This window comes from Rhineura floridana, chromosome 1 (assembly GCF_030035675.1).
Source record: "Rhineura floridana isolate rRhiFlo1 chromosome 1, rRhiFlo1.hap2, whole genome shotgun sequence".
Lineage (NCBI taxonomy): Eukaryota > Metazoa > Chordata > Lepidosauria > Squamata > Rhineuridae > Rhineura > Rhineura floridana.
In genome coordinates, this window is record NC_084480.1 from 29,061,837 (window position 1) to 29,076,700 (window position 14,864).

The following is a 14,864-nucleotide window of genomic DNA, read 5'->3' on the forward strand; positions in this document are numbered from 1 at the left end:
AAAGAAGCAAAGTTTCTAGATATTCTAAATGACTATTCCCTAGATCAGTTGGTCATGGAACCGACCAGAGGGACGGCAACCCTGGACTTAATCCTCAGTGGGGACCGGGACCTGGTGCGAGATGTAAGTGTTGTTGAACCGATTGGGAGCAGTGACCACAGTGCTATTAAATTAAACATACATGTAACTGGCCAATTGCCAAGAAAATCCAACACGGTCACATTTGACTTCAAAAGAGGAAACTTCACAAAAATGAGGGGATTGGTAAAAAGAAAGCTGAAAAACAAAGTCCAGAGGGTCACATCACTCGAAAATGCTTGGAAGTTGTTTAAAAACACTATATTAGAAGCTCAACTGGAGTGCATACCGCAGATCAGAAAAGGTACCGCCAGGGCCAAGAAGATGCCAGCATGCTTAACGAGCAAAGTCAAGGAAGCTCTTAGAGGCAAAAAGTCTTCCTTCAGAAAATGGAAGTCTTGTCCAAATGAAGAAAATAAAAAAGAACACAAACTGTGGCAAAAGAAATGCAAGAAGACAATAAGGGATGCTAAAAAAGAATTTGAGGAGCACATTGCTAAGAACATAAAAACCAACAACAAAAAATTCTATAAATACATTCAAAGCAGGAGACCATCTAGGGAGACAATTGGACCCTTGGATGATAAGGGAGTCAAAGGTGTACTAAAGAACGATAAGGAGATTGCAGAGAAGCTAAATGAATTCTTTGCATCTGTCTTCACAGTGGAAGATATAGGGCAGATCCCTGAACCTGAACTAACATTTGCAGGAAGGGATTCTGAGGAACTAAGACAAATAGTGGTAATGAGAGAGGAAGTTCTAAGCTTAATGGACAATATAAAAACTGACAAATCACCGGGCCCGGATGGCATCCACCCGAGAGTTCTCAAAGAACTCAAAGGTGAAATTGCTGATCTGCTAACTAAAATATGTAACTTGTCCCTCAGGTCGTCCTCCGTGCCTGAGGACTGGAAAGTGGCAAATGTAACGCCAATCTTCAAAAAGGGATCCAGAGGGGATCCCGGAAATTACAGGCCAGTTAGCTTAACTTCTGTCCCTGGAAAACTGGTAGAAAGTATGATTAAAGCTAGATTAACTAAGCACATAGAAGAACAAGCCTTGCTGAAGCAGAGCCAGCATGGCTTCTGCAAGGGAAAGTCCTGTCTCAGTAACCTATTAGAATTCTTTGAGAGTGTCAACAAGCATATAGATAGAGGTGATCCAGTGGACATAGTGTACTTAGACTTTCAAAAAGCGTTTGACAAGGTACCTCACCAAAGTCTTCTGAGGAAGCTTAGCAGTCATGGAATAAGAGGAGAGGTCCTCTTGTGGATAAGGAATTGGTTAAGAAGCAGAAAGCAGAGAGTAGGAATCAACGGACAGTTCTCCCAATGGAGGGCTGTAGAAAGTGGAGTCCCTCAAGGATCGGTATTGGGACCTGTACTTTTCAACTTGTTCATTAATGACCTAGAATTAGGAGTGAGCAGTGAAGTGGCCAAGTTTGCTGATGACACTAAATTGTTCAGGGTTGTTAAAACAAAAAGGGATTGCGAAGAGCTCCAAAAAGATCTCTCCAAACTGAGTGAATGGGCGGAAAAATGGCAAATGCAATTCAATATAAACAAGTGTAAAATTATGCATATTGGAGCAAAAAATCTTAATTTCACATATACGCTCATGGGGTCTGAACTGGCGGTGACCGACCAGGAGAGAGACCTCGGGGTTGTAGTGGACAGCACAATGAAAATGTCGACCCTGTGTGCGGCAGCTGTGAAAAAGGCAAATTCCATGCTAGCAATAATTAGGAAAGGTATTGAAAATAAAACAGCCGATATCATAATGCCGTTGTATAAATCTATGGTTCGGCCGCATTTGGAATACTGTGTACAGTTCTGGTCGCCTCATCTCAGAAAGGATATTATAGAGTTGGAAAAGGTTCAGAAGAGGGCAACCAGAATGATCAAGGGGATGGAGCGACTCCCTTACGAGGAAAGGTTGCAGCATTTGGGGCTTTTTAGTTTAGAGAAAAGGCGGGTCAGAGGAGACATGATAGAAGTGTATAAAATTATGCATGGCATTGAGAAAGTGGATAGAGAAAAGTTCTTCTCCCTCTCTCATAATACTAGAACTCGTGGACATTCAAAGAAGCTGAATGTTGGAAGATTCAGGACAGACAAAAGGAAGTACTTCTTTACTCAGAGCATAGTTAAACTATGGAATTTGCTCCCACAAGATGCAGTAATGGCCACCAGCTTGGATGGCTTTAAAAGAAGATTAGACAAATTCATGGAGGACAGGGCTATCAATGGCTACTAGCCATGATGGCTGTGCTCTGCCACCCTAGTCAGAGGCAGCATGCTTCTGAAAACCAGTTGCCGGAAGCCTCAGGAGGGGAGAGTGTTCTTGCACTCGGGTCCTGCTTGCGGGCTTCCCCCAGGCACCTGGTAGGCCACTGTGAGAACAGGATGCTGGACTAGATGGGCCACTGGCCTGATCCAGCAGGCTCTTCTTATGTTCTTATGTTCTTATGAGGAGACAGCCCTTTCCATTCACTGGAAACTGTTTCTCCATCCTCATGATGCTCTTTGAAGATGCATGCTGCTGATTCACACCTCCAAAAGCCTGCATTGTTTTCTTTGACTGTGTGTGCTGCACAAAGCTTCAAAGATCATTGCTGGGATGGAGAAGAGGTTTCCACTGAATGGAAACTGCTTCCACCTCCTTGAGCAAGGTGCACTCTGAGGAAAAACTCCCATGATTTTCCAGGTTCCCAAGCTTACAAACAAATTATTTCTGGTATCATTTATCACGAAAATTTGGGCTAAACATGCACTATATTCCACCAGAATTCCAGAACTAGCTTGTATGTTGTGTGAAAGATCAGATATAATGTGCAAATTACCAGGTAAGAAATCATCAGAATCATGGAATAAAGTGCAGTGTGAAAGAGCCTAACAAGTGTTAGCTACTGAGAAGAGTTTTCTCACTGGATGACTCACCTCCTTTGACTCTAATTGGCTCCAATCAGCAGGAAGGCACAAGGAAGCATATTAGAAGACTTTTCTCAGTTGCAACACACTCTCCTTTCATGCTGATTGGCTTGTAGGATGCTGGAGATATAGGGACACTGCTTGGACCCTGCTCCCAAAAAAGCAAGGGTCTAAGACCCTCTGAGACCTCAGACGACTACACCCCTGACTCTTCCCTCCCACAACCAATGCCTGCAAAAAAACAGGGCTGCTTGCCTTGGCTGTGCACGCCTGTTCCCAGACAAAGTGAGCAGGATTTAGGATTTAATTCCCACTCATCAGCTGACAAGAGGGGGGTTAAAGCCTGTTTTGGCCGCGAGCACGTTTTTGTTTAGCCAAGGCAGAATTGAACCCGGTCCTTCCACCCATCAGCTCACCTCACGAGTGACATCAGCTGTTTGACAGGTGAGTGTGCTCTGTGGGAAACAGACTTGCAGGCCAAATTATACCCCAAGGCAAGCCAGGATTGGCCCATAAGCCAGTGAGGTTCCCCACGCTTGCATTAGGGAATGAACAAGGATTTTTGTGTCATCCACCACAAGTGTAAATAGCTCAGGTAACTGTATCATCACCAAATACTGCTGTAGTGAATGGCAGCTGTGCTTGTTTCACATATATCAAAACTCTTAACTGAACTGCCACAAGCTCTACTTTTTGCATCATGTGGCATTTGACCCTAATGTTTTCTACTAACCCCTGCCCCTGTATCCATAAGTCCGCATCTCTATCAAAACACACCACACATTTATTGCGTATGCCGCAATAAGTTGATTGGTCTTTAAGGAGCTACAAGACTCTCTGTTGGTTTTGGTGTAGACAAAGCAAATGGTAGAACTAGTCTGGTTGCCAGAAGCTTCCTCTCCCTCCCCTGGAGGCATTCAAAAAGAGGCTGGATGGTCACCTAATCAGGAAACGATGTTTAGGTAGCTTGCCTTGCAGGAGGCATCAGGCTCAATAACCTGTGAAGTGGCTTCCAGCTATGATTCAAGACTTTTGGATGTTTCTTAACTTGTCAACTCAGAAAGATACGGTTTAGTTCAGTGATTCCCAACGTGGGCAGAAGCGCCCCCCTGGGGGGCATTACAGCCTTTCAGGGGGGCGTTGGCGTAACTACAAACTTTAGGGGGGTGTTTGGGTTCAATAGGGGGGCGTTGACATTTGGCGGTCTGATGCGACAGTTGAAGCATTTAAGTTTAATTTTATTTAATACACAAATCATTAATTTTTAAACTGTTTTGTCCCCAGAATGTATTTAATAGTCTCAATTCATGGAAATAACACTATAAATAGTGTGTGCTCTGTAGTAAAGAAATTCTGAATAGCGGCCAGTGTCATATCAAGGAATGGGGATATTAGCCACACCCCGGCACTAGGTAATGTTCCAATGCTGTCTTGAGGGATGTTGGAACCAATCACGAGAGAGTGTTTGATAAGCTGGGTGTACTGGTGGAGGGCACATTCTTCCAATGGATGAGTGCCGTGTGCAAACGGGTGACGCAGACAGTCAGTTATTCGCTGGTTTTCTTCAGGAATGGGACACACTCGCTACCCATTGTTTCTGTGATGTTTACTTTTCTATAACTATGTATATATATTAATAAATCATACTAAAAATTCAATGTGTAATCTAAGTGCAATAAAAAGGCATGATAAAAACGATCAGTAATAATCACTGAAAATACCTTTTATGCATTACTCATATTTTAAGGGAGGAATAGGAAGCATTGGCGTATACTTAATCTGAGGGGAGCGTTGGGCACAAAAAGATTTTGCAAAGGGGCATTGGATCGAAAAAGGTTGGGTAACGCTGGTTTAGTTGATCCCTGGAGCTAGGAAGTCAACTTTTTTTCTGGATAACAATTGGAACCACAGTGAAAAAGATACATTTTTAAAAAAATGTCTACAACAATTGTAATTTTATTTCAGTCAAAGACCAGCAAATGTCCATTACAATGGACAGGCATTGCAGCTGCAGAGTAGCCCAGGCAATTAGTATGACCTCTTGGCTTCAGACCATTGCCTATTTCCCCAGTTCAGGGATGCTGGAGCTTGGAATGCAAGCTGGCATTTCAGCAATGAAACAGACTGGGAGCCTATATAGGAGCTAGAGGCTCCACCCCTTCCTAGATCCCAGACAGGCCCTGATTCAGGCAGGTGCTTCCATGCACTTCCCCCTCCTCCTGAGTAGCCTCATGTGCAGCTAGATGGGCACTTTGGCGGTGACCCTGGCTGCTCTCTCCTTTGTTCCTGTGGAAGAGGTTGAGTGTCAGAGAGCCAGTTAGGAACCCAGGCAGCTAGTGTGGTAACCTCCTCTGAATACACTTCAGGTTCCAGGTCTGGACAGAGCTGAACCCTGATAATCTTTCAGGAACAGAACCCTGCTTTCTGGCCTAGGGCAAGGCTTATCAACCATACTGCAGGCTAGATTGAGGAATCCTGTGGCCTTCCTGATGCTGTTGTACGACAACTTCCACAATCCCTGACTTGATTGCTGATGGGAGCTGGAGTCCAACATCTGGAGGGTTTCAGGCTCCCTGTCCTGAAGGCAAACATCCAGTTGTGGTCAGTGGGGCTTCCACCCAACTACTTATGCATAAGACTAGTGATGGGAAGGCCTGGGAGAGAAATGGAAAAACGGGGGTAAAAAAATGGGTTTTCTCCCCTCTCACAAATTTTCCTTTTCCCCCCAGAAAAATGGGGGGGGGTGTTGTGATTTTTTTCCTGGATTTTTCCTGGGCCTTCACATCTCTGCAGAAGCCTGAAGCCCTACTGCGCAAACGTACATGGGAATAAACCCCACTGAACACAACAGGATTTACTTCTGTCCAAGTAAATATGCATAGGATCAGGCTGCAAATCAGCTTAGAAATGTGGGTACATTTGCACCACCATCATTGTTCTGTGCTAAATGTGATCGTTCTGTCCCAAGGTTCTGGGGTCAGGAAGTTCCCCTGAGTGTAGCAAGCAATGCCTGTACTCAAAGAAACATATTTTCTGCCATGCACACACTCCCTTCTTGTGTTTAGCAACACGTTTCAACAGTTAAATACTCTCCAGCCTCTGCCAAGTGAAGGGGATTGTTGAGTGCAGATGCTTTCCTTGTGGTCGGAAGCTAATCTCACTGCAGCAACATAAACCACCAAAGTCGACTGCTCGGGGCTCTAACTCTTTTTGCCAGGAGCTGGCCATTTCTTTTCTCATTGCTTAGAAGACTGAGATCACTGTTTTGGCTCCTGAGAAACATTGAGCAATTTGGTTTTTACATGCCCATCTTTCCCTTTTATGGCACACACAGAAGTGGCATCCTCTCCACCTCCTCATTAGCTAATTTCAAGGTATGTCATTGCTACCTGTGCACAGCTGCCCATAATTGCCCTCAAGGAATTTGGGACCTCTTCCAAATGTTGCATCCACCATTTATGTTATTCAACCCTAAAGCACACTGCCTCAACCCCGCTTAACGGGGAACTGGTGCAGCCTGATCTTAGTATTCATGTTCATGCAGAAGGAAATCCCACTGAGTTCAACCATAGGAACCCAGGAAGCTGCTTTTATACTGAGTCAGATCAGTGGTCCATCTAGCTCAATATTGTCTACACTGAGGGGCAGTGGCTCTCCTGGAAATGCCAGGGATTGAACCTGGGACCATGCGAAGAAGATGCACTTCCACTGAGCTATGACCCTTATCCAGCTCTAGCCTAAGGAAGGGTCCTTAGGATTGCATCCTAAGAGACTATACTATGAACAAAGCAACTGTGAATTGCATTCTAGGAGAATGAACTATGAATGAGGGTCACTTGCAAAGTGACCTTAAACAAGCTATTTATCTCACAGATCTGTGATAAGCCAGTGTGGTGTAGAGGTTAGAGCAGCCTTTCTCAACCAGTGTGCCTCCAGATGCTGTTGGACCACAACTCCCATCAGCCTCAGCCAGCATTGCCAATGGTCAGGAAAGATAGGAACTGTGGTCCAACAACATCTGGAGGCACACTGGTTGGGAAAGGCTGGGTTAGAGTATTGGACTGGTAACAGGGAGACCAGGATTCAAATCTCCACTTGGCTATGAAGCTCACTGGGTGACCTTGGGCTAGTCACTGTCTCTCATAGAGTTGTTGTGACACCTTGAGCTCCTTGGAGGAAAGATGGGATATAAATGTATTAGCAAATAAATAAAATGAAGGAAATAATATTGACCTACCTTGCAGGGTTGTTGAAATGACTGCAAGAAGATACCAATTCTATTCATGCATTAGCTCAGCCTCAGGTATCTTGTCTCCTTCCAGCAACTATGTGTTGCATGCTTTTGTATACAAAGAAGGAAGCCTTATGAACACACAGCTGCTAACCGATTGGTCTTTCTTATTAGGCAACCGTACACAACATGCAGCTGTTAAAGAAAAGAGACGTGATGAGAGGCAGGGCTACAATACAACCCATTCCCAAGTAAACACAGCATTGACCTGTGCACAGGTAATGTGTGAATAGCGCTATTGATCCATAGTAGATAAAGGCTGAGCCAAAATTGCACACACACACCAAAAATAAATCCTGACATTTTTTTGAAAAAAACCCTCTGGGACTCAGTGTAATCTTATGTGTTGCTGGTAATAATATAAGGAAGATAATATGCTTTTGTGCCCACATGTTTAACAATTTAATGTTTTTTATTGCAACAGTAGTGCAATAAAAAAAATATCTTTTTTGGCTGTGGTATATTTATTTATGGATTTTACAGCATGATATATCACATCTAGGACTGTGTCATATTTGTATAAAACCTATTTTATTTATTAATTGAATTTCAATAAAGAAAAAATATGTTGGGAGACACAATCACGGATATCACATGGGGGGGGCGGGATTCAGACCACACACACACAGAGGGATTGTAGGGCTGCATAGGCTAAGCCTAACTCCTGATGTGTCCATACTATTCCACCATCTATACATTCTGAGCATGTCGAAAGGTTCTATGCGTGGACTGACATAAGCGCATACAACTCCTCAATGTGAGGAGGGGACAACCAACTTGGTTTTAAAAGAGAATTAGACAGCTTCATGGAAGATAAGGCTATGAATGGCTACTAGCCATAATGGCTATATCCTCCCCTCTGCTGTCATGAGGGAGTATGGCTCTGAATATCAATTGCTGGGAATCACAAGTGGGGAGAGTGCTATTGTGCTCAGTCCTGCTCATGGGTTTCCCATGGGCATCTGGATGGCCACTGTGAGAACAGGATGCTGGACTAGATTGGCCACAGACAGAGAGCATCCTTCCAATGTGCTCCGAATGTATGGACAGTGTGGCTACAAGGTGTGGCATCGTTAGGGACAAGGCTAGCCCACATAGCCCCTTGTGCTTTCTTTCAATGCATGGGAGCAGTAATCTAAACCCCTTTATTGCCACATATAATTTGGCTGTGTGCAGAACCAGTGAGCTGGCCAGAAATGTATGTGCTCCAGAGTAATTATGTGGCTGCCACCATCAGTATCACCACCCCGCCTTTCGCACATGCCATTTTCAAAAGGTAATCCTCCCCAGTCAGGTTTGTCTCACCCTAGAAAGTACACATGGATCAGGCTTAGTTGGATCTGTGCCTTCACCCCAGAGCTTTTGGAATGCTATGGAACATTTCAAATAAATAATAATCAAGAGTAGTCTTTCGAAGTATCAGCAGAGGGACACTCCTTTCATTAGCTAGGTAAGTGACACATGTGGGCTGGTGGTAAATATAAAGTTGCCATGTTTTTTTCTTGTCAGTTCATCAATGCTTTAATACCTGTGTGGTAGTTTATCACCGACTTCATAGAAAATAGCCTTGAACGTGGTCAGTCAATTTGTTCATGGTTCCCGTTCCATCAGATCCCCTCCATTTCCCCCAGTAAAGTTTTATTTAATTTTTGGTATACAAATGTCAGTATATTAGAGAACAGTACATAACATAAGACAAAGTCATCAATTTTTAAAGTCTCTCCCAAGCTCTCTGCCCAAATCTAAAAGAAATATTTGGATGCTTCCCTTCCCTTCATCTTTTCCCCTTCTGCTCTGTGAAATATACTCTTTCATCTGATAGTTCATTTTTCAGCATGACAGTACCTATGCTTTGGACTTCCTGTCTATGTGATAGCCAGTGTGGTATAGTGGTTAGAGTGCCAGACTGGGACCTGGGAGACCAGTGTTCAAATCCTTGCTCGGTCAAGAAGCTGACCTTGGGCCTGTCTCTGTCACTGTCTCTCAGCCTAACCTACTTCATACAGTTGTTGTGAGGATAAATTCGAGAGGAGAACCATATTTGTAGGCCATCTTGAGCTCCTTGGGAGAAAAGGTGGGTTATAAATAAATAAATAAACTTTAGATAGGCACCCTCTGCTATAGTGTTTTAGTTGCCTGTTAGAAACTTTTTTTATTTCAGCAAGCCTATCCAGACACATAATTTAGTAATGTATACTTTTTGACATTTGCCGATTTCAACTATTATTGATAATTGTTTTATATTGTTCTTATGTATACCACCTAGATAGTTTAGGGCTTTTTTATGAAGTGGTTTATAAATTTAAAGGCAGACTAGTACTGTTTACTCTGATTAGGAGCATCTCTTCAAGGTCTCAAGGCCGAACAAGACCTGATGCCAAATACTACATTAGGACCACATTAGGTTTTTTCTTAAATAACAGCAATGGGGGAGGGGAGAGGGAGCTAGGGAGGGAGGGATGGATGAATATGTGAATTTTGGTTTCTCTGAGTTTCTCATTTTTCTAATCTTGAGTTTAGCCCTCCACATTTCCATACCAGTTTACAAATCTTTGTCTTTGTCCTCATGAAAATTCATCAGAATTTTAGTGCAAATTTCCCCTAATGTATACATTTTTCTATGCCATTTTGCCTAATATACACATTTTTGTAAAGCAATTTTGCCTAACAGAATGCATTTTTGTAAGTTATTTTCACTAATGCATGCATATTTTTTGCATATTTTATCCTAGAAGATATATATATATAAATACTTGCATACATAACTTGGCTGGAGCACTGCACTGCAAAACTCAAAGTGTGCATTTTGAAGAACTGCTGTGTTTTGGTTTCATAGTTTCAGAAATTGCTAGTTAGGTTTGTTGTTATGTGCCTTCAATCTGATTACGACCTATGGTGACCCTATGAATCAGTGACCTCCAATAGCATCTGTTATAAACCACTGTTGAGATCCTGCAAGTTCAGTTCTGTGGCTTCCTTTATGGAATCAATCCATCTCTTGTTTGGCCTGCCTCTTTTTCTACTCCCTTCTGTTTTTCCCCAGCAGTATTGTCTTTTCTAGTGAATCCTGTCTTCTCATTACGTGTCCAAATTATGATAACGTCAGTTTCATCATTTTAGCTTCTAGTGATAGTTCTGGTTTAATTTGTTCTAACATCCAATTATTTGTCTTTTTCGGGGTCCATGGTATCTGCAAAGCTCTCCTCCAACACATTTCAAATGAACTGATTTTTCTCTTATCCACTTTTTTCACCATCCAACATTCACATCCATACATAGAGATCGGGAATACCATAGTCTGAACGATCCTGACTTTAGTGTTCAGTTGCATTTGAGAACCTTTTCTCATAGCTACCCTCCCCAGTCCTGGCCTTCTTCTTTCTTGACTATTGTCTCCATTTTGGTTAACGACTGTGTCAAGATATTGATATATCTGTTCTCTTTGTCAACTTACATAAATCTTCTGTTGTCACTACTTTAGTCTTCTTGATGTTCAGCTGTAGTCCTGCTTTTGTGCTTACCTCTTTAACTTTCATCAGCATTCATTTCAAATCATTACTAGTATAGTATCGTCTGCATTTCTTACATTAGTGATATTTCTCCCTCCAATTTTCACATCTCCTTCATCTTGGTCCAATCCAGCTTTCCGTATGATATGTTGTGCATATAAACAAGTAGGGTGATAAAATACACCCGTCTCACACCCTTTCCCATTGGGAACCATTTGGTTTCTCCATATTCTGTCTTTACAGTAGCCTCTTGTCCAGAGTATAGGTTGCACATCAAGCCAACCAGATGCTATGGTGCCCCCATTTCTTTTAAAGCATTCCATAGTTTTTCATGATCTACACAATCAAAGGCTTTGCTGTAATCTATAAAGCACAGGGTGACTTCCTTCTGAAATTCCTTGCTCCGTTCCATTATCCAATGTATGTTTGCGATATGATCTCTGGTACCTCTTCCTTTTCTAAATCCAGCTTGAACGTCTGGCATTTCTTGCTCCATATATGGCAAGAGCCTTTGTTGTAGAATCTTGAGCATTACTTTAGTTGCATGGGATATTAAGGCAATAGTTTGATAATTACTGCATTCCTTGGGATCCCTTTTCTTTGCAATTGGGCTATATATTGAACACTTTCAGTCTATGGGCCGTTGTTGAGTAGTTAGGTAGCCAGTTAGGTAGGTTCACCTTTAAATGTGGACTGAATCACATTTCGCCACCATCCCTAGCATGAAGGGGTGTCATCAGAAAGAGAGGTTTAACCTTTTCCTACCCTGCCATGGTCCTAATAAACATGCCTCCTGTTGCAATTAGGTCCCTCCGAAAAAGCTCCCATTGGCACCTGCTTTTAGTCATGGTGGAAGTGGGAAGGACCTAACATGGTTCCTGACAGAATCATGAAAGGGACCTCAGAAAATCTGAGGTCCCTAATAGGTGGCCATCTGTCTTCTGCTGAAAAACCACTAACAAAAGTCCATTGTCAAGCAGCTTGTGCTGTCAGAAAGTTCTTCTTAATGTTTCATCAGAGTCACTAAGGCCCATTCCAGGACTCTAATCTGACACCCTTCCAGCAAATTCTCCTGGCACCCTTGAACACCAATTTTGGCAACAGCCAAAACAAAATTAAAGTAGACACTTCTCCGTCCAGCCCAATGACTTGACACGAATGCAAATTTCTCTTTCTCTTGTCATCAGATCTGCACATCTCAGTTGAGGAGATGTACTATATGTGTATGTGTGTGCACGCACAAACAAGAGTGTGGTGTGACCACACCTACTTTTGGCCTCCCCCCCCTCCACTGACATGTAGCCCCTAGAGGGTTTGTCAAAGGTGAACATAACCCTTGGCCCGGAAAAGGCCAGCCACCCTTAATTTAGCCAAAAATTCCCTTTCTTGAATTTGAACCTGTACTACCCACTGGAGTAAAAACTTCCAGTTTGGCCTTCAAGGCTTTCACATCACGTGCAATCCAACCTTTTCAACTGGAGATGACAAGGACTGTCCTTTTGTAAAGTGTGTGCTCTACTACTGACCTTTGGCCCTTCCCCTGGAAGTCTCAGGCTCTTGCAGTGATGCTTGTGGGGAGTCTGTGCACACCTCAAGTTAAGCACTTTTAAGTCCCATTGATTTCAGCGGGAAAGATTTATGCACATGTCTAACCCACTGAAATCAATAGAAAAGTGCTGATCTGTGGCTGGATTGTGCCCTGTGCCAGAGTATGCGGAACCTTTGGTCCTCCAGATGTTGCTGTCAGTCCCAGCAAGCATGGCCAATGGCCAGGGATGATGGAGTTGTAGTTCAGCAATATCTGGAGGGCCAAAGGTTCCCTACACCTGCTCTATGAATTCATCAAGAGAGGATTCTGTAGGCAGCAAAATCCTATGAGATAATATGCCTTTTAAAATTCAAGGTCCAGTTGTTTTCTAGAAATGTAATGCATTCTCACCTGGAAACCCATATTGTAATGAAAGATACTGACTGTAATAGTAATAATTACGCATCCTGCTTCCATTATCATATTTAATACTTAAAAACAGGAAGATATTGCTAGGTGCCCATGATTCTGTTTGGTGACAATGGGGCTGCTGCCATATCCTTAGAAGTAAGCTGTACTGAATAAAGTAGGGCAAAGTAATAACACTTTTCCTGAGCTATACCACTTCATCTTGCAGGTGAAGGATGGCATGTTTGAATGCTTCTCAGGAAGGGGGTTGGGGTGACACTAAAACCTCCTTGCATGTAGGCAACTAGCATATCAGGAAGAAGGCTCACCTCAGTGTTTGTGTGTGAAACCTTCTCACAGAACAGCACTGAAATAAACAAACTCCTGTCTGCAGCCTGAAACAGTACAGACACGTATTGGCATCTGATTTTCTTGTTTGTGTACATCAGGCCTTCCTTTCAAGTAAACACACGGAAACTCATGCTGGCTGCATTCCCCTTGCTAGACAGCCCAACCAATCACCTGAAACACTACCAGGGCTGAGAGGAGGATTTAGCTTGCGTCTTTGTTGAAGTATGCAGCAGGATTCAGTAATAATGTATTTCCTGGATGGTGCCATTTCAGATTTTTATGAGAATCTGTCTATTTCAATGCTGCACTATTGGGCAGGAGGGTAAAGAGCTCTATGATCACAGAAAAATAGCACAACGGTTACATTCAGCCTTTCACCACACACACATACCATCAGAGAGAGTGCAAAGGGAAAGTGTTGTACCAAGTGTGAAATATCTAAGAGTTTAGTCCACAGGTCTGGAACTATTTGATAGTTAAATCTATACCAGCCTTTCCCAACTCTTATTATTTATTTATTACATTTATACCCTGCCTTTTGTTTCATGATAGAAACCCAAGGCGGCTTACATATGATTCCCAGGCAGTCTCCCATCCAGGCACTAACCAGACCTGACCCTGCTGGCCTCATGTGCCTTCAGACCATAGCCTGGGACCAACTCTTAATAACTCTTGGGTCCCCAGATGCCAACAGCCTCAGCCACCTGGCCAATGGTCAGGGATTATGGCAGCTGTAGTCCAGCAACATCTGGGGACCCAAAGGTTGAGAAAGGCTGATAGATCTCCAGAGGGGACAGAAAAGCCATTACTCAGAAATCATCATGCCTGCGGGAAGCCCACAAACAGGACCAGAGCGCAAGAGCACTCTCCCCCCTGTGGTTTCCAGCAACTGGTATTCAGAAGCATGCTACCTCCAGTCATGGAGGAAGAGCCTAGCTAATGTGGCTAGTAGCCACAGAAAGCCCTGTCCACCATGAATTTGGCTAATCTTTTTAAGGCCTTCCTCTTTCTCTTCCCACCCACCCCTTTTTCTCTTGTGTATATTTGTTTGCGTTTGGGGGTACAGCTAAGTGCTGAACTATAGGTTGTAGGTGCTGGTTGTTCATAAACAGGGTGGGTTCAAGATTTTGACTGGTATTATTTCTTGGTATTTGCATTAAAATAATAAAAACTTTAAAGAGACATAAACATTTCTCACTGACATGCTAGCTTTCTACATGCAGTGAATGGTTGGGTTTGATCGGTGGGGACGAAAGGGGGAAAATTCATAGGCGCCAAACTCCATTTGCAGGCCCGGAAAGGAGTGTGGGGAGAAGGGAAACTTTTTTTTTTTTTGCAGTAACAGCAAAGGCTAGGAGAAACAATCACACACTCGATCCTTTTGGATTGTCGATGGAGCCTTTACTCCCGAGTAAACACGCCGAAGAGCGGGTGCACCACGCCCCTCGTTGCTTTTGCTCCGCTGCTCTGGCGAATGGCAGGATCTAGATTTAACTGCCAAATCCACCCTGTGCGAGGTTTAAGGCTCGCGATCCTGTTGAGGACTAGTAGGATGGGGCTTTCAATTTTGAATCCCACCGCCTCTTAGCGCGGCGCACGAAACGGAGGAAGAGACAGCGATTTCCGCGCCCTCCGGGCCTTCTTGTGAATCCAGCCACGCCTCCTTGCCCAGCCCACAGGCCCTCTTGGCATTCACGAGGCGCTGGGCACCGTCCTCCTGCTCCTGGGCCAATGAGGCGCGGGGGTGGGCGGAGCCGGGCTCCGACTGA